Source organism: Mirounga angustirostris, unplaced genomic scaffold, assembly GCF_029215605.1.
Source record: "Mirounga angustirostris isolate CCGP_5_RB_7025 unplaced genomic scaffold, mMirAng1.0.hap1 SCAF_9, whole genome shotgun sequence".
NCBI classification, from domain to species: domain Eukaryota; kingdom Metazoa; phylum Chordata; class Mammalia; order Carnivora; family Phocidae; genus Mirounga; species Mirounga angustirostris.
The window spans coordinates 49,313,768-49,334,633 of record NW_026991717.1 but is presented as its reverse complement, the minus strand read 5'-3'; the positions used below and the strand labels follow the sequence as shown (position 1 = coordinate 49,334,633).

The 20,866-nt window shown below is 38.3% G+C and overlaps 1 protein-coding gene and 1 pseudogene across 4 annotated transcripts in view; both read right to left on the bottom strand.

The window, feature by feature from the left end:
- Positions 1-20,866, bottom strand: part of PRTG (protogenin) — a 135,966-nt gene that overhangs the window by 38,568 nt on the left and 76,532 nt on the right. The gene's annotated exons all lie outside the window — the stretch shown is intronic.
- LOC123861994 (NADH dehydrogenase [ubiquinone] 1 alpha subcomplex subunit 1-like) lies at positions 14,470-17,721 on the bottom strand (annotated as a pseudogene).

Genomic DNA, 20,866 nt, shown 5'->3' with positions numbered 1-20,866 from the left:
CTCCACCAGTTCGACGGAGGGTCACACTGCATGTCATAGCTCCTTCATGGAGAATTGCTCCCTGTCCTTTACCTATTTTTCATGACAATGACACCTTCGAAGAATCCAGTACAGATGTTTTGTAGACTCTCTCACAATCTGGACTTACCTGTTTCTTTCCTCATTATTAGATTCAGATTAAACATTTTCTTTTTTTGCTAAGACTACTTTATCAGTCAGATTATGACTCTAACACAGGGTCTTTTATTCAGGGAAATTTAAAACTCACAGTTTTGCAAGTGAATTTGTTTTGAATTTTGAATTTGTTAGATTGCTTGTTGAAGGGGAATATTATGGTTTCAAAAGCTTTCCTAAACTCAGAATGGCCTAATTTTCTCACTGGCCAATCTTATCTATTTATCTACATTTATCCATATAAATGAACTCTTGCCTGACACTGAGGACAAAAAAGAGAAAAGCACCAACATATTTTTAGGCTTCTTGAAAGATTTCTAGAAATATCTGATATATTTTTTATCTATGTAATGCAAATGCATATTTTTTTTCTAAAAAATTCTCAATGAGTCACACTGGAATGCCAATTTGTAATATGCACACAGCATGGGAATAAAGCATACAAGGAAGCAGGGCCACACACGTGTGCCACGGAGTCAACATGGGAAGGAGAATACGATGAGAACAATCCCTGCAATTCCTGAGAATAGAAATGTGCATTAGCAAAATGAGAAACAGTGTCTCCTTACTTTTTGAAATTTTCAGAGGTTTAAAATGTAGTTTCTATAGTTTTTTGGGAGTCAGAATTAAGGCCCATCTGCCATGATTTTTCTTCTGAGACAAAAGCTCATTTTATGAAAAGAATGGGAATGTATTCAAGAAAGGGAAACACACTAAAAACCATCCTAACTGACCATCCAGATGGAGAAAGGTGAAAGTTCAAAAAAATTATTTTAATTGTTTCCTCCACTAATATTTCTAGATCATCCAAAACCCTATAACTTGTCAAATGATCCTAGAAACCACAGAAATCTTTCCTTATTATGTTAAGTCATTGTCAAGCATAAGTTAATATGGTTTTCAATACATAAATTCATAGAGAATCTTCAACAATTTGAGCATATAGAGTTTTTCTGGAGGTACTATATTTTGGGAACTTCATTAGTATATTACAATTTTTTTTTCTGATAATTAAAATATCCTGTGCCCTGTAGCTAGCAGTGTTTGTGGTTTGCTTTGGTTGCAAGGAAGCTCACAGCTAAACTTATAGGCATTTCTAGCAACTGTACAGGACCCTACGGCATGCAATAAAGAAGTCAATATCCTGGTTTCATTGATTTTCCAACTTTATTTATCTTGGCTCTAATTTCTTCATCTAGGTATATTCAATTTTATTTTATTTTATTTTATTAAAGATTTTATTTATTTATTTGACAGAGAGAGACACAGCGAGAGAGGGAATACAAGCAGGGGGAGTGGGAGAGGGAGAAGCAGGCTTCCCGCTGAGCAGGGAGCCCAATGTGGGGCTCCATCCCAGGACCCTGGGATCATGACCTGAGCCGAAGGCAGACGCTTAACGACGGAGCCACCCAGGTGCCCCTAGGTATATTCAATTTTAAAAAATACTTTTTTTCTCATTAGGATCAAATGTTTGTTATAGAAAGTTTATAAAACTCAGACAAGCAAAAAGAGAAAATAAAAATAAAATATCTTAATACCAGCACCCCGATATAAGCTCTTTTAAATGAGGTTGTATCTCTTTTTTTTATTCCCTTTTCTATTCACATACATACTCAATATTTTTTGTATCTTATAGACTTTTTCTCACTCAATATACTGTGAATAACCACTCATGCTACTAAATATTCTTCTAAGACATTCCTTTCAATGTCCACATTTATTCAAATTGTAAGGATGTACCACTGTTTATTTTATTAACCTCTGTAATTGAGTATTTAGGTTTCTTCCATCTTTTCACAATTATAAATGATCCTGCACACTACAGTGAACATCCTTATGGTTAATGTGTGTGTCCATGGGGTGCCTGTGTGGCTCAGTTGGTTGAGCATCCAACTGTTGGTTTTAGCTCAGGTCCTGATCTCAGGGTCATGAGATTGAGCCCCGTGTAGGGCTCTGCACTCAGCTGAGAGTTTGCTTCTCTCCCTCTCCCCCTGCTTGCTCACTCTCTTTTTTTGTTCTCTCTAAAAATAAATCAAATCTTAAATGCGTGTGTTCATTAGTATTTCCTCATGATAGGTGTCTGTCTACTAACAGAATTGCTGCGTAAAGGAGTATGCATATCACAACCCCCCTTGTGGTGTTACCCAGTTATGCCTAGAAAAGTTGTGTATCAGTTTACACTCCTACTATCAGTATGAATGTTGTTTAATCCCAAACCCTTTCAAACACTGAGACGTATATCACCTATTTGTTTTTTTGTTTTTGTTGTTGAATTTTGTGTTTCCGTACTGAGTCACTCCAAATCTTTCCTGGAAAAGGAAGCAGGAGAATGTACATCTGAAATAATGACTTGGTAGATATATTTATACAATCTACCAGGGAAGATGGACACACTGTGATAATCAGGCAAAATGTGCTGCCTACCATCTACACAGGTTTCTTAAGTTATTGTTAACATCCTGGCATGCTGAGAAAGCAAAGATGCCATTTTAACCTTCAGCTGAAGCAACAGCTCTAGTTTCTGTAATAAACCAAGATAAGCGTCAGTGGAGTCAGCTATCTCAGCTAATTCAAGAGGCTTCCACCTACGCAGGGCAGTCTACATTTTCTGGGATGTTATGCAGTCTTTCAAGGTTTCACATGTTTTAAAACAGAGTAGCTATAATCATCAAGACAGTATGGTACTGGCACAAAAACAGACACATAGATCAATGGAACAGAATAGAGAGCCCAGAAATGGACCCTCAACTCTATGGTCAACTAATCTTTGACAAAGCAGGAAAGAATGTCCAATGGAAAAAAGACAGTCTCTTCAACAAATGGTATTGGGAAAATTGGACAGCCACATGCAGAAGAATGAAACTGGACCATTTCCTTACACCACACACAAAAATAGACTCAAAATGGATGAAAGACCTAAATGTGAGACAAGAATCCATCAAAATCCTTGAGGAGAACACAGGTAGCAACATCTTCAACCTCAGCCACAGCAACTTCTTCCTAGAAACATCACCAAAGGCAAGGGAAGCAAGGGCAAAAATGAACTATTGGGACTTCATCAAGATAAAAAGCTTTTGCACAGCAAAGGAAACAGTCAACAAAAACAAAAGACAACCGACAGAATGGGAGAAGATATTTGCAAATGCATATCAGATAAAGGGCTAGTATCCAAAATCTGTAAAGAGCTTATCAAACTCAACACCCAAAGAACAAATAATCCAATCAAGAAATGGGCAGAAGACATGAACAGACATTTCTGCAAAGAAGACATCCAAATGGCCAAGAGACACATGAAGAAGTGCTCAACATCACTCGGCATCAGGGAAATCCAGATCAAAACCTCAATGAGATACCACCTCACACCAGTCAGAATGGCTAAAATTAACAAGTCGGGAAATGACAGATGCTGGCGAGGATGTGGAGAAAGGGGAACCCTCCTACACTGTTGGTGGGAATGCAAGCTGGTGCAACCATTCTGGAAAACAGTATGGAGGTTCCTCAAAAAGTTGAAAATAGAGCTACCCTACGACCCAGCAATTGCACTACTGGGTATTTACCCCAAAGATACAAATGTAGTGATCCAAAGGGCCACCTGCACCCCAATGTTTATAGCAGCAATGTCCACAATAGCCAAACTATGGAAAGAGCCTAGATGTCCATCTACAGATGAATGGATAAAGAAGATGTGGTATATATACACAATGGAATATTATGAAGCCATCAAAAAATGAAATCTTGCCATTTGCAATGACATGGATGGAACTAGAGGGTATTATGCTAAGCGAAATAAGTCAATCAGAGAAAGAGAAGTATCGTATGATCTCACTGATATGAGGATTTTGAGAAACAAGACAGGATCATAGGGGAAGAGAAGGAAAAATGAAACAAGATGAAACCAGAGAGGGAGACAAACCATAAGAAACTCAATCTCAGGAAACATACTGAAGGTTGCTAGAGTGGAGGGAGGTGGGAGGGATGGGGTAGCTGGGTGATGGACATTGGGGAGGGTATGTACTATGGTGAGTGCTGTGAATTGTGTAAGACTGATGAATCACAGACCTGTACTCCTGGAACAAATAATACATTATACGTTAATTAAAAAATTAAAAAATAAATAAAACAGAGTAGAAAAATATGTAGAATCTCAATAAAGCCTGTGAGGATTACATTATCACACTAGTTTATACAAATCAACTGATAAATCAGATTGTTTAGATGCTAAGATACCCTAGTATTTAGCCTGTTCTGATGATTAGTCTATGACTATTGTTTATACCATGCCTGCTTTAATTCTTTCATTATCCCTTCAGAGTCCTTCACCCGGTTAACCTGTTATCATTCAGATATCAATTCAATATCAGTTTCTCAGGGAAATCTACCTGACCTCCACCCTCAAGCCATCTCCTGTCGCCCGTAACACAGCCTTATAACTCCCTCTGCTTTTCCATCAGAGCACTTACTAAAGTTTGTAATTATAATTTCTGTGGTGATTTTATGAATGTCTATTTTCTCTTCTAGATTGTACAGCTTCATAACTGAGTAGTTACTTAGAAATATCTGATTCGATATTTTAAAATAGTGGTCTCCCAAAATCTTTTTATTTTACCTTCCATTAGTAAAATATTTTTCTAGCATGCATATTCATAACATATATACTTTTATTTATAACATATACACGTATAACTGTCCTGATATACTATGCACATTATGAAATAAACATGCACAAATATTTTTAAAGGCTAAGGTACAAAATATTTTCCTCCAGGAATGGCCTATCTTGCAGCTCCCCTTCTACCCCATGGAGTAATTAGTACAATGCTAAAAATTTTATTTGCATGAACTAAGTTTGTGTGTGTGTGTGTGTGTGTGTGTGTAAGAACAGGCTTAAAACAAAAACAAAACAAAACCCGCAAGTATAATTACTGCTTTACAACAGTTTTTTTTCTATCCACCCTGAAGCTTCTTTCATGTGCTAATGGTGGTATTTAAAAAACCTCCTCTCCTTTAACTTACTTAGATCTTTAAGGACCTCACACATCTAAAGACTCTTTACATTCACCAGAAACTTCCAGAGTGGTCTGAGGGCTGACAAGCAGTATGATTAATGAACAGTATTGATTTAATTTTCTACAAGAGTTTTTCCTCCTATAAGGAAAACTGTTTGTAATTCATGTCATTTTGCCATGTTTACAGATTCTTAAAAATAGGAGAATGAAAAGCTTACTGAAGTTTTTCCATCATTCAAAAAGTACCATTTGAAAGCTCCAGCCTATAAAACAATCAAGAGCTGATGGATGGCTAGGAGTATCTTCTTAAGACCAAGGAACTATTGCTTTTATTTGTCACCATTTTAATCAGGTTTTACTAGCACATCTAGAAAAGAAAAAGGAAATAAAACAGTAAAATCAGTTTAATAAATAAGCTTCAAAATATAAATACAAAGTGTTACAGAGGACAATGGGATTTTTTTAGAAGAAAGATACATCAAGTTAAAGGTTTAGTATAAAGCTCTTAGTTAAAAGCCATGAAACAGATGTCAACATCATCAGATATAAATGATTAAAGTTTCTTCAAATGTCTTAATTTGAAGTGTCATTTGGAACCAAGCTAAACACTTTTTTTCTGGAGACAAATAGTGGCTAATTTTGATCTCATGTACTTTTTATATTTTACATCTGAAGAAAAACTTGACTTAACATATGAAGAGCTACACAACTGGTGATTCTCATCCTCACCCATATTTTGATAGTACCTTTTTTTTTTTTTAAGTCTTCTGTTGTGTTGCTTTCCTTAAAGGAAAAATATTTCAAATGGAAATTTAATTTGAGGGAGTCAGCAGGAAGGGATATTTGCTGGTAGCAAAGGAGACAGAGAAGGATGCTTTGCCCAGGGCATCCCTGACTCAAACTACTCCAACATCAGACCCCAAACTTAAGTGACATCAGACTCAAAACTAGAAACACATCGCAAATGGTATTTCACTTTATGGACTAGTAAAAATAAAACAACACACAGCCACTTGAAATAATGGAACTTCCTTATCCTGCTTATTTTCTCCATCTCCACAGGGGCCTTACTTTATTTAGGGCTCTTTTCAGTCAGGCATGTGGAATGAGGCTCCACAAGTACTCTAAATCTTTACCCCAGTGCCACAGGTCAAAGGGTTATCTGTGCTATGTAGTTTTAGGGTAGATGATCTTCTTTACTCTTTTCTTTCTTTCTTTCTCCTTTTTTTTTTTTTTTTAAGCAGGAGAACAAAACGAATGCATATGAATCAGAGCAAACTAATTTAGGTACTAAAAAAGTTCCTCTTCTAGAGATAAACTGCTTTCTCAAGAAACCACTAAATATCAACTTTTCAGACATTCTACAAAGAGAAACCAGATGCAACTGAGCTCCCCCTCCCCACCTCCATTGTCTGCTAGAAAACTTGCCACACAGCTGCTAAAGCAGTAAAATAACTTCAAGCCTACAAAAGTGATGACCATTTAGGCAAATGCATCCATTTCATTCTTGGGGGGAAAAAGAACAACTTGACTTTATCGTAAAAAAAAAAAAGGTAGTAGCTGTGCATCGTTTTTGTTCACAAATTACACTGCATTTAATAACAAGACAAATGTTTTTCACAGAGCTTTCCATGTTTTAGAGCATTTTGAAAGGTGATGACTATTCAAGACTAAGAATATAAAAGCCCAGGAAAAACCATCAAAATTCTTTTCTCAATTATTTTTTGGGATTTTATACGGAAAGCTGAAGCTTATTTTTTTTTAAAAGATGGTAAAAAAAATATTTAAGAAAGTACAGGCATTTATTTCTCCCTTCCTTTCGTCTCTCCAAATGATTTTCCTTAAAACGAGAAATAAAATTGTGAGGTATAACATCCCATAGGATGCCATTAATACAATTCTGATAAAGTACAATGTACAGCAGAAGAGTATAAGGCATTGGAGGCACTGTCATTTTAATGCTGCTCACAATGCTCTGACTTTAAGAGGCAAAAATGCAAATTATGATAGCATTGCTATTACAGTATAAAATATCTTCCGTAATTTGTTACAAGATTCGGTTTGGAATTTGCCAACTATACTTCTCCCATAATACAGCAGCAATGATTTACCTGATCCTCTTTGCTTCCTTCTTATTTAAAATTCTTCTATGTTTGTGTGGTCAGAAAAGGAACTGATAAATGTTTAGAATTGCACCAAATTGAGATTATGTATGACCTTATCTATATGGACAGAAACTATAGAAAGAATTTCAGTTTCCTGAGGTCTAGGAAGATAATTTAAAAAAAAGACTGGATGGACAGTGATTAACACAGGGAATGAGAATGTTCAAGGTTTCACAGAGTAAGAGGAATTTCAGTTGGATTTGCTGGATGTGTCTCACTTTCCTCAAAATGACCTGCTGTCCTTTGTTTTACAGTTATGCTGACAGAGGTTTCTTCTGCTCAAGTTTTTCATCAGCTTCTTTCAAGGTAGCTAAGCCGGAGAGATGCCAGGTCTCTTGGAGCATGTCTGCATCAGTAAGCAGCCTTAACTCCCAGATGCACACAGATTCACCATTTCAGATCTTCTGAAAGCTAAACTACTAAGCTATTACAGACATCTCCACTAGAACACCAACCTTTTCAACCTAATATGAGCAAAACTCAACTCAGTATCTCCCACTGCCCCACACCTGATTTTGCTCCTAAAAGCTCTACTCCAATTAAAGCACCATCCACCCAGAGCTCTTGGGAATCATTCCAACTTCTTCCTCTCTGTAATCATATTTATAAAGAGTAACTAGTTACTGAGCACTTACTTTGTATCATACAGTGTGCTGAGGGTTCCACATGCACTAGCACATTAAATGTAGCACATTTAATCCTCAACATCCTAGGGGTGCCTGGGTGGCTCAGTGGGTTAAGCGTCTGACTCTTGATCTCAGCTCAGGTCTTGATCTCAGGGTCGTGAGTTCAGGCCCTGCCTTGGGCTCCATGCTGGGTGTGGAGCCTACTTAAATCATCATCATCATCATCAACATCCTCAAAATCCTAGACATACAGCAAGCTGAGGATCATGAAGGTAGAGTGACTTGACACTAGTGGGTGGGGAGCTAGGATTCAAATCCTGGCCATTTGGGGAATGCAAGCTGGTGCAGCCACTCTGTATGTGTGGAGTTAAGTACGGAGGTTCCTCAAAAAGCTGAAAATAGAGCTACCCCATGACCCAGCAATTGCACTACTGGGTATTTACCCCAAAGATACAAATGTAGCGATCTGAAGGGGTACATGCACCCCTGTAGTGATCCGAAGGGGCACATGTACCCCAGTGTTTACAGCAGCAATGTCCACAGTAGCCAAACTATGGAAAGAGCCCGGATGTCCATCAACCGATGAATGGATAAAGATGTGTATATATTATATACACACACCCACACCCACACACCCACACACAAACAATGGAATATTATGCAGCCATAAAAAATTGAAATCTTGCCATTTGCAACGACATGGATGGAACTAGAAGGTATTATGCTAAGCGAAATAAGTCAGTCAGAGAAAGACAATTATCATACAATCTCACTGATATGTGGAATTTAAGAAACAAGGCAGAGGATCATAGGGGAAGGGAGGAAAAAATGAAACAAGATGAAACCATAGAGGGAGACAAACCATAAGAGACTCAATCTCAGGAAACAAACTGAGGGTTGCTGGACAGGAGGGAGGATCGGGAGGCTGGGTGATGGACACTGGGGAGGGTATGTGTTGTGGTGAGGGCTGTGTATTGTGTAAGACTGATGAATCACAGATCTGTACCCCTGAAACAAATAATACATATGTTAATAACACACAAAAAAATAAAATAAACAAAAATAAATAAATCCTGGCCATTTGATCTCAAAACCCAGTCTTGTTTTAATTTCTAAATTTCTATACACTTAAGCTGACCTTTCTTGGTGTACAGTTTTATTTAACACATGTATAGATTTGTTCACCACCACCACAATCAGGATACAGAAGAATTCTATTACATCAAGAAACCCCTTTGTGGAGGTGCCTGGGTGGCTCAGTCGTTAAGCGTCTGCCTTCGGCTCAGGTCATGATCCCAGGGTCCTGGGATCGAGCCCCGCATCGGGCTCCCTGTTCGGCGGCAAGCCTGCTTCTCCCTCTCCCGCTCCCCCTGCTCATGTTCCTGCTCTTGCTATCTTTCTCTATGTCAAATAAATAAATAAAATCTTCAAAGAAAAAAAAAAGAAACCCCTTTGTGTTTCCCCTTTGTAGTTAAATCCCGCCCCCACCCCTAATCCACAGCAATCACTAATCTAGTTCTGACTTTCCAAGAATGTCATATAAGGGGAATGATACAATATGTAACCTTTTGAGACTGGCCTCTTTCACTCAGTATAATGCCACTGAGATTTGCCCACAAATTGTTGCAAAAGCAGCAATATAGTTCATTGTTCTTCATTGCTGAGAGTATTTCAACTGTATAGATATATTGCAGTTTGTTCATCTGTTCATCCAATGGAGGACATTTACCGTTTCCAATATTTGGGGTGTAATAGAGCTATACATTTGTGTTACAGGTTCCTGCGTGAACCTAAGTCTTCATTTTTCTAGAGTAAATCTCTAGGATGGGATTGCTGGGTCATATGGTACAGGCATGTTGAACTTTAAAATAAAAAAGCATTAAGTTTTTTTCCAGAGTGACTGGACCATTTTGCATTCCTACAGTTCCAGGTGTTCTGCATCCATGTCAGCACTTGTTATTGGACGTTTTGGCATTTAAAACTTTTCAGTCGGGCACCTGGGTGGCTCAGGTGGTTAAGCATCTGCCTTCGGCTCAGGTCATGATCCCAGGGTCCCAGGATCGAGCCCCGCATCGGGCTCCCTGCTCAGTGGGGCATCATCTGCTTCTCTCTCTACCCCTCTCCTCTGCTTGTGATCTCTCTAATAAATAAATAAAATCTTCAAAAAAATAAAAGATAAAAAGAAATAAAAATAAAAATTTTCAGTCATTCTAATAGGTATGTAGTGGTAGCTTATTGTAGTTTAAAATTTTAAATTTGCATTTCCCTAATGGCTAATGATGTTGAGCATCTTTTCTTTTTTTTTTTTAAAGATTTTATTTATCTATTTGAAGAGAGAGAGACAGTGAGAGCAGGAACACAAGCAGGGGGAGTGGGAGAGGGAGAAGCAGGCTTCCTGCCGAGCAGGGAGCCCGATGTGGGGCTCGATCCCAGGACCCTGGGATTGTGACCTGAGCCAAAGGCAGACGCTTAATGACTGAGCCACCCAGGCGCCTGAGCATCTTTTCAAAGATCCCTTAGGTGTGTGACCCCTATACCTCTATCTGAAGGCCTCCCATCAGGCCATATGTAATCAGTCAAGTCCTGATTGAGCTGAGATTAAGAGTCAGATGCTTAACCGACTAAGCTACGCAGGCGCCCCATGATTGTTCTAAGCCCAAAACAACTTCACATCTGCCTTCTCTCCAATAAACTATTGTCTTAGTCATACCCTCATCAACTTAAATTACTTCAACAACCATTGTATTGATTTCCTGTCTTCAGTAACTCCCTCCCTGGTCCATACTCACTGCATTTTCTAAACCTATCCTCGACATTGTCTTTCTGAAACAAGCCATGTTTTACTTTCAGTTAAAAACTTTTGATGGCTCCTCATTACTGTATTGTAGGACAATATTATTAGGGTACACAGGGCTCTTAAAACATGGTTCCTATTTAACTCTACGGCTTCAGTCTCTACAACTCTTACTCATGCGACCCATGTTTTAGCCATAGTACACCAATGAGGCCACCTCTTCAGTCTTCTTTTTTGTACCCTGTAACTTCCTATTATTGGAATGACTTTCCTCCATTCTCTACTATGCAAAACATTCTCCATCATGCAGTAAAAATTATCCATTTATCCTTTATGCTTCTAGAACACTGACTATATCTCAATTTTGTCCACTAGCACATTTTCCTATGGACACTAATAGGTCCCCTTCATGCTGTGCTTAGATACTTTGGAAGCAGGCATGCCATCTTATGTTCACACTCCTTGTCCCCAATACAGGACCTGGTACAGAGTATGTGCTTTCAATCAATATACACCAATTTTTAAATTTTAACAATAATGGGAAATAAACTTAACATCCATAATTAGGCAGGGTACACTTTAATATGAAAATTTTATGAAACAAGAAATGGCAATGAAATTGGTATAGATAGCAATCTCGTGTTATTAAACCAAGTAGCTTACATAAAGTTCTGAGAAAAATATATATCGTATCAACCCTAAAATTAGAAATTTCACATTTTTATTTAGCACTATCTTCTAGGCAAGGTCTTCAGGAGGTGTCAGGAGAAGAAATCACACAAGTCAAAACTGTATGTTGTGGGGATGGTTTCAGTTTTGTGATTGATTTACTGGTAATTAATTTACATTAACTTAATAGTAACCGCAGCCCATTATCAGCGACTTCTAAATTGAGTTCGTCTTCTGATTTGCAAGGCCACCGAGCTTCTAGGAGCGGCCCAAAAGAACCACCAAGGAAGCACAGAAATCTCTTTATCTGAGACCTACTGAGTTCCATAAAACACTGTACTCACTGTATTCACACAGTGTTAACGAGGGCTTTGTAAACAGTACTGTAGCTCTAAGAGCCTATCCTAAAGCTCAATGGTAGCAGCTGAGTGGGCTCAAAAATATTGTTCTTTCATGGCTTCAAAGAACAGTTTATATTATTCCTTTACTTCCTTCTTCATTTAAAAACACGAAATTTAATTAACTTGGCAACATCACAGTTGCCTAAAATGACATGTCCCAAATCAAGGGTAATTAGGCATTCTCAGGGGGACAGAAGACACCATTAGATTTGTGACTACATGCCTCTTGAGAGCTGACTCAAGCAAAGGGAGGGAGAAATTAAAACACTTTAACACAGTTACAAGGCTGACTTTAAGACAAGCATAAACCAAAGATCCAAATATCTTTCCCTTTATAAAAGAGTAGGGTTTGTTTTTTTAGATATGGGATCAATATTACCTAACACTTTGATTTTTGAAGAGGGTCTGCACAAAGAAATTTCCAAATTTACTGATTTGGTGGAGATATATATATATGTGTATATATAGATACAGATAAATTATACCATGATTGTAGTTCCCAAAAGTTGAGTATAAACGGATTAAAAGCAGCAGAATTTGCTGTTTTCTGAAGAAATCTTTATGATTTGTGTGCATGGAAATTGCCATGTGCAACAGGATTGTAGCAAACACGGAATGTACACTTATAGCATCTCTGAATCAGAAAGGAAGTGAAAAAAAAACTTTCGGGGAAGAGGTAGTTCTGAGCTGCTTCACGTCTTATTTCTCCACATTATATTTTACACACTGCCAACAGAAAGATATTTCTAAACAAACCTAATCAGGTCACTTGCTTGCTTAAAATCATTCAGTGGTTTCATGCTGCCCTTAGGATAAAGCCCAAATTCCCTCATGCAGTTGCCCAGGTGCTGGTGATACTCTGTCATCAAACAGTAACATTTTGTCTTCTCTGGAGCATGGTCCCCCTCACCTCCTGGATGTCCCACATGATTTTCACCAGTCCCTGAGTATCTCCTGGGTTCTGCCCTTCCCTCTTTGCAGAGCAGATTTACCATGAAGTTGTGAGAACTTTCCAATTTTCAGAACCCTTCACACTTGCATGGGGCCTATACTCTACAGTGTAGGTACAAGGCCCTATACTGACAGTGTATTTTTACATTATTTTTATGTTATTATATATTATTTTATTAGGTCCCATATAACCCGTACCTGCCCCTGCCCCTTTGCCTGACTAATCCTACTCATCCTTTAGATCTCAACTTAAATGTCACTTTTTCCTGGAAACCATCCCTATTCAGCCCTGGAATAGGTCAGAAGCACCTGCCAAATGCTGTCCAAGAGTTTGTCACCTGGTTTTTCCGTTGCTTATTTGTTGGTCTTCCTCCTAGACTCAAATGTTATGACCACGTTTACATTAGATGTGGCAGTACCTAACATAGGGACTACCATACCATAAGCTTTGTTAAGTATCTGAGAATGAAAAAATGACTTTGTGAATGAGCACTCAGTGACAGACAAATACAGGGAAGAAGGGCACAAACTGGAAGATTATACCTGAGAGCTTGTGATTCATCCACTTCCTGGATGTCTAGGAAAAAATGCATTGGTTAAGGGATCATACCCATGAAAGGCCATGCTTATCCCCATGTGAAAGCTGAAAAGTATGGGGAGATAGGACTAGAAACAAAATATGCCATAAAAAGTGCAGTAAAAGGAGACTTAAGAGAGGCTTAGTGGCAACAATATTTCAAACCTATAATTGGCCTAACAATTAAGAGAGTCAGCAATATAGGAACGCAGAAGGCACAAAAACAAAGTCTGAAAGATCTCCGACATGAGTAACAAACGAATGCTAAAATCTATTAACTTACAAAGAATATTAGTTATTTAGAAAAAATATACTAGGTCCTCTAGTCCAGTGTTTCCCAAGCTTCAGTGTGCATACTAATCACCTAATAATCCTATTAACACAGAGATTCTGATTCAGAAGATCAGGAGAAGGGACAAGGGAAGGCCGAAATTCAGCATTTCAGTAAACTTCCAGATTTTGCTGCTGATCCTGGAACCACACTTTCATGAGCAACAACACTAGAGTCTACACTTGGCAAGACACAAAAGACACTGCCTAAAGACACCTGCAGATTGAAGGTGAGGGAATGGAGAAACATCTATCATGCAAATGGAAGTCAAAAGAAAGTTGGAGTAGCGATACTTGTATCAGATAAAAAAGACTTTATTTTTTTAAGACTTTATTTATTTATTGACAGAGAGAAAGAGAGAGAGAGCACAAGGAGGGGGACCTGACCCCAGGACCCTGGGATCGTGACCCGAATCAAAGTTAGATGCTTAACCGGGGGCGCCTGGGTGGCTCAGTCGTTAAGTGTCTGCCTTCCGCTCAGGTCATGATCCAGGGTCCTGGGATCGAGCCCCGCATCGGGCTCCCTGCTCGGCGGGAAGCCTGCTTCTTCCTCTCCCACTCCCCCTGCTTGTGTTCCTGCTCTCACTGTCTCCTCTCTGTCAAATAAATAAATTAAAAAAAAAAAATCTTAAAAAAAAAAAGTTAGATGCTTAACCGAATGAGCCACCCAGGCGCCCCCAAAATAGACTTTAAAACAAAGACTGTAACTAGAGTCTACACCTGGAATTGCTAAAATACAGTAAGATGGTCCACTGCCTTTGGGTCAGCCTGCCAGCTAAAAATGGTCTTTATATTTTTTAAGTGGTCAGAAAATAAATAATAATATTTTGTGACAAATCAAAAATATATGAAACTCAAATTTCAGCGTCCGTAAATGCAGTTTAATTGGGACATAGCCGTATCGGTGCATTTCTGTATCTCCTCTGGCTGCCTCTGTGCTCTAGTGACAGAATGGAACACCTGTGGTGGGTCTTACGGCCCACTGCGTAAGTCTGTTCGGGCTGCCATAACAAAATACCACAGACCGGATGGCTTAAGCCACAGAAATTAATTTCTTACAGTTCTGGAGACTGGGAAGTCCAAGATCAAATTCTGGCAGTGTTCGGTTTCTTTTCTTTTCTTTTTTTTTTTTTGATTTTACTTTTTTGTTGTTTTTATTACGCACTACATTAATACACTGCATAACCTTCTAGAAGGGGTACATGAGTATGACTTGAGTTATTTTTCATCAATCAGGAAAATGCTTCCTAAATCGATATTCTCCAAACCCTTTGACACATAGTAATGATTAACTCCAGAGACCCACTTATCTCTTTGCATCAAACTCCACTGAAATGGATAATAGACAACCCTTTTTTCCTTGTCCCCGTTACTGAGCCTGTGGATGTGCGCTCTGGCTATGCCAGGGAGACCAAGCACACGACCATGACGCCGACCCCGGGCAGGATCTCGAACCACATCGCAGCACGGTGGCCAGGGCCAAACCCTTCCTTCCCGGCCCAGTAAAGATGACCCGACCTCTGCCCCCTTCCCAGTAGGCTCCCCAGTGTTCAGTTTCTGACAAGAGCTCTCTTCCGGACTTGTGGACAGCCACCTTCTCACTGAGTCCTTGCTCACATGGTAGAGAGAAAGCCTACTGTCTCCTCCTCTTCTTAGAAGGGCACCTGCCTATCATATTAGGGCCCCACCCTTATGCCCTCACTCAACAGTTATCACCTACTCCAAGGCCGTATTTCCATATATCCAGTCACATTAGGGGTTAGGGCTTCAACATATGAGTTTGATGAGGACATAAACATTCCGTCCATAATACCCACAAAGCCTAAAATATTTACTATCCGTCTCATTACAGAAAAAGTCTGGGAGCGCCTGGGTGGCTCAGTCGTTAAGCGTCTGCCTTCAGCTCAGGTCATGGCCCAGGGTCCTGGGATCGAGCCCCGCATCGGGCTCCCGGCTCCTCGAGAAGCCTGCTTCTCCCTCTCCCACTCCCCCTGCTTGTGTTCCCTCTCTCGCTGTGTCTCTCTCTGTCAAATAAATAAATAAAATCTTAAAAAAAAAAAGTCCGCCTACTTCTGGTCTAGATGCTGTTTCTCAAAGTAGGTAGGAATGCAAAGATTTTACGCCATTTAGATATTAAAGTTCAAGAAGCACTGGTTTCCAAATGTAGTGATCATGGTAAATCACATGAAAACATTTTTTTTAAATACAGATTTCCAGGCTCCATCCTAGGAGGAGAACAATTTTAAAAACAATTATAACAGCTAACATTTGTTGAGGACTTACAATGCAGTTTTCTAGGAACTGTGCTAACTTTATTACATTATTTCATTTAAACTTCCTAATGTCTTAAAATAGCTATTATTATTATTATCCCTATTTAAAAGATTAGGTAAAGAACCAGGATTTAATCTGTTAATAAGTTACAGAGCTAATGCCAGGCAACAGACATGAAATTTACTTCACAGATATTTTTCTTTTAGCCGTCAGTGCCAAGTGGCTCCTATAATAGAGCATTATAAATGATGTACCATGGGAATGACTGACACCATTCGAGGTCATAAGAGGAGTCCCAGAGGGTTGAGACTTAAAAGCTGGGGAAGATTTTTCCAAATGGAAAGAGGTATATCTTCAATTTCATCCAGGGAGTATCAAAAATACTTCAAGAGAAGGAATTTAAAGGAAAGTTTACCAGATGACAGCCCTGTAACTTTTGCATAGTTCTTACAGTTTCACAAATCGGTAAAATTTTTTCTTTAAATGGAGGTAGTTGCAAATTGGCAAATGAAAATCTTTCCTTTGTTACTGTCTTGATGTAACAGTATTTTTTCAGTAACAGGATTTTTAAAGAAATGGATGCTCCCTTTCTTTTGAGGTATTGGTTTTTAAATATTTCAAGTATTAAGGTTCTAAAGTTTGAGCTGAATATTTGTATGTGGCATGTTCAGAGACTGCAGAGAATGAAATATTTAAAAGTTTTTGCTCTCCTAGTAAATTAAGAAAAAACAGTTGAGTATTTCCTAAAATCTGCGTTGACATTTCAACATATCTTGGCTAGATAATAAATTAAAACACAAGAAAGGGTAACTTAAAAGATAATTAATAGTGAAGTAAGTGAAATACAATACTTTTACAATGTTCCCTTTGTTATAATTAGTACTCCCACATTGTTGGTCAGTTTTCTGGCCTAGAGAGTAGGTGGTTTCCAAAATTATTCATGTAAGTTAAATGAATTTATTTTGTAATTCTTTGAAAGGAAGGAAAGAAAGAATGCAATCAGACACTGTTCAGAGGAGAGCTATTTCTACTAAAAGTGGAATTTAACAGTGATAAAGCACAGGAAGAACTGAAGAGACGCAAAAAAAATACGAGGCATGTCCCCAACGATCTTGCCTGTGGTAAATGACAGCAATAACGTCAATGGAATTTCTACACCAATCGCTAAAAATGATCTGTTAACAAATAAATGCAAAGTGATCTCAAAGAAACCAACACTACTCTGTGAAGTCAACCCTAATCTGGACAAAGTGCTTAATCATGCCTATGTTGTTGATTATATGTTACTTTAGAAAACAGAAGAATCCTGGCATCTGTAATTACATTTGAGTTGGTAGTTGACAGCAAGGCACCAAATTATTTGAAATGAATTTTTAGGCTAAAAGTCAGTATGCTAAGATATACTCGAGACTATACACAATCAGGAAGATCTGTTTATAAAATATGGTGTAGATTTTTACTCTCTCTCAAGGGGTGCGGTGAGAAAGTTGCAAAACAGCCGGATTACAAGAATTTTCACCTATAGCATGTTTCCAGAGATTTTTCTGAGTGTTATCTAAGGCTTCCTTGTGCGAGAGGAATGAGGGAACACAGTCTCTGAAAAGACTTTGGCTTGCCTTAAAACGTGACTTCCATATTTTGTAAACTGAGCGATTCTAGTTCTCTTCAAAACAAAATCACTATTATAGTGAGGTTCACAATGAACCCTCTCTGATAAAAGTAGTCTCTTTTATGTCCTGTCTTGACTAAATGAAAGATTACAACTCCCTCCAGATAGATGTTTGACTCACCAGGGGTAGCTCTTGATTTTCTTTCCTCAGATATATAATCACACAACCAAATCCTACTCTGTTATGGTAAAGGATAACACCCAGAAATCTGACTTAATTTTATCATGCTTCCATACAAGCTGGCTAAGGGACTCTAAAATTACTTGTTACCCAGGGACTGTTTCTTCTGTCTCCTATTTCCCCCACGGTAACTGGGAATTCCAATTTTGGATTTATCAAAAAAAGATCTGTGAGTTTTAAAGGTGTGCAAGGAATCCAGGAACATTACTAATGATTTTAAATATTTTGGATCTTTGTAACTGTTGTTAATCTCATACTCACTAATCAAGCTTGCTGTGAAATATAATAGCACACATTCTTTGGCAAAATAGAAGCTAAAGATTATCGTGTCCCAAATGCTAAACTAACAACAGCACCATCTAAATAATCCCCCCCTTTCCCCCTTATTATATAAATACTGAACAATTAAGAAGTTTCTGACAGCTTATGAAAACAGTCTTCTTTGCATTTAGAAACCCTAACTTCAGAATTTGAAGCCAATTTCTGAAATAAACAGACAAAAAAAGAGGAATGAATTATTTCAATCAGTCTATTATCAAAGAACACAAGTGTGCTATTAATTTTGCTTCAGTTTATTGTGTGATAAATTTAACAAATGTTTTAAAATTCTGCTTAAAACAGGTAAACATGAGAAGTGCCAAGGGAGAAAAAAAAACAACTGAGTGAAAATAATCACAACAAAGATGCAAATCTTGAAGAAAACCTCAAACCACAGTTTAGAACAAATCAAATAAACATTAAATCACAAGCCAAATGTTTTTTTCACCAACCCCCAAACCATTTCTAATTAAAAGCAAACTGTGTATTTACAAATCATTAAACTAGAACAAACCAGCAACATCAAAATACTTCCATTGCTCTACCAATATTTATATTACTAATAAAGACACAAGAATCTTTTCAGCCACTTTAAAAAACAAAACAGTCACATCTTTGAACTGAGCATTGAGGATTTAGCATAAAATGTTGTAAAACAACTTTCATTACAATTAAATTTAGTTATTCAGAACTTTGGGAGAAAATCAGGAAAGTAAATCAAGTTAATCTCTTTTGGTTTTTCTTGTTTTGAGCAGAGGTCACATCTGTTAAATCTTTTTATTTAGTACTACAATGCCTTATTTAGAAAAATAATTTGTAAATTCTTGTTAAATGAATTGAAATACACAAATTCATTTCTTTCTTTCAGAAACAAAGAACTGTATGTGTTACCAAGGAGAATGTGTCCCAATAACATACTTTTTAGTTGAAAACTTAATTACCAGAAGTAACAAAAGGATGTGTATTAGGGCATCAGAGAAGGGATTAGTATGAAAATGAAATTTTGAGACATCAGTTTGCTACTCAAATTGACACTGATTCAGCAAACAGAAGCATTTAAATTTCATTTCCAAGCCCACTTAGTAAATCTAGTTCTAGTTAGAGCATCTTTAATGTACAAAAGCTAGTATTCACCATGCAAGACACAGATAGGGTTCCCTTAACCTACTGCCCTCTGCACACATCACTCTCTGTTAAACAGGCAGCTAACGCCAGATGCTCTTGCTAAAAATGGTCACAGATGGTCAGTTGTCCAGTTAACAGAACATACTGCCCTCCCAATAGCCGAAAGTAAGAAGGAAAGGAGTGAGAGCTCTTAACACTTGCCTGCTTAGTGGGTTATACCCGTTCAACTTGCTATAAGCTCAGCTAGGCCCCAACGGTGTCTAAGAAAGACTATAGACCCTAGGGCTCTCAAGAGTAAAAGGCATCTTAAAGGTGAGCTAGTCAACAGCTGTACAATGCTTGGATCAACTGCATCTCTGCTGGTCAGCCCGTTCCAGCCCTGGCTTGGCACCTCCAGGGGTGTGGAACCCACTGTCCAACAAGAAAGTCCTACAGCTGAGACACAGTCCCCTGTTAGCCTGCCCTGCAATTAGCCCAACTACCCAGGTCTAACTCCACAGTCAGGAAACATGGAGTTATTTTAACAGAGAGGCATACTGACTATAACAAAATAATTTCCCAGTTTATGCATTATACAGTGATTTTAAGCTGAATTACCCCAAGTAGTATACACAAAGGATTTTACAACATAAAAACACAGGCCGTAATATATGTGATTTACTTTTAAAACACAGAAGGAAATAAAAACTCATAGTACTAAAAGCTATTAGAGATTATAAAAAAAATTCAACAAAGATCAATGGGTCTTCTTTATATTTATACGCACCCATAGAAAATGTTTAAATTTTAAAGCATTGTTTTGTTTTTGTTTTAAGATTTCACTTATTTATTTGACAGAGAGAGAGAGAGAGCACAAGCAGGGGAAGCAGCAGAGGGAGAGAAAGAAGCAGGCTCAGGGAGCCCGATGCGGGACTCGATCCCAGAACCCTGGGATCATGACTGGAGCCGAAGGAAGATGCCCAACCGACTGAGCCACCCTGGCACCTCTAAAGCGTTGTTTTTAATTGACAAAATTTTAATAAGATGTTTCTCTAAACTTTTCACAAGCAGAGCATTATTCTGTTCTTCCCAATAAATTATTCATTTTTTTAAAATAAGCTACCTACGTGTTCAAGAAAAGTGCTCTATGAACTTATTTTTTGTATTTTCTACTTATTTATATTTCCTGAACAGTGAAGAAACTGGAAATACTGAGTTTGATGTGTGATTTTTCATCAGCTATTGTCCCAAATCCCGTTTCTTACTTGATAACTTAGTACAACTCTTTTGAATAAATGATATGAACATAGAAAGGGAGAGCACACTGAGAAGCTGCAGCTAGAAATAAATGCTCCTGGGGGCGCCTGGGTGGCTCAGGTGGTTGAGCATCTGCCTTCAGCTCAGGTCGTGATCCCAGGGTCCTGGGATTGAGCCCCGCATCGGGCTCCCTGCTCCGCGGGGGGCGTGCTTCTCCCTCTCCCACTCCCCCTGCTTGTGTTCCCTCTCTCGCTGTGTCTCTCTCTGTCAAATAAATAAATAAAATCTTTAAAAAAAAAAAAAAAGAAAGAAAGAAAGGAAAGAAAAAAAAGGAAAGAAAGGAAAGGGAAAGGGAAAGGGAAAAAGGGAA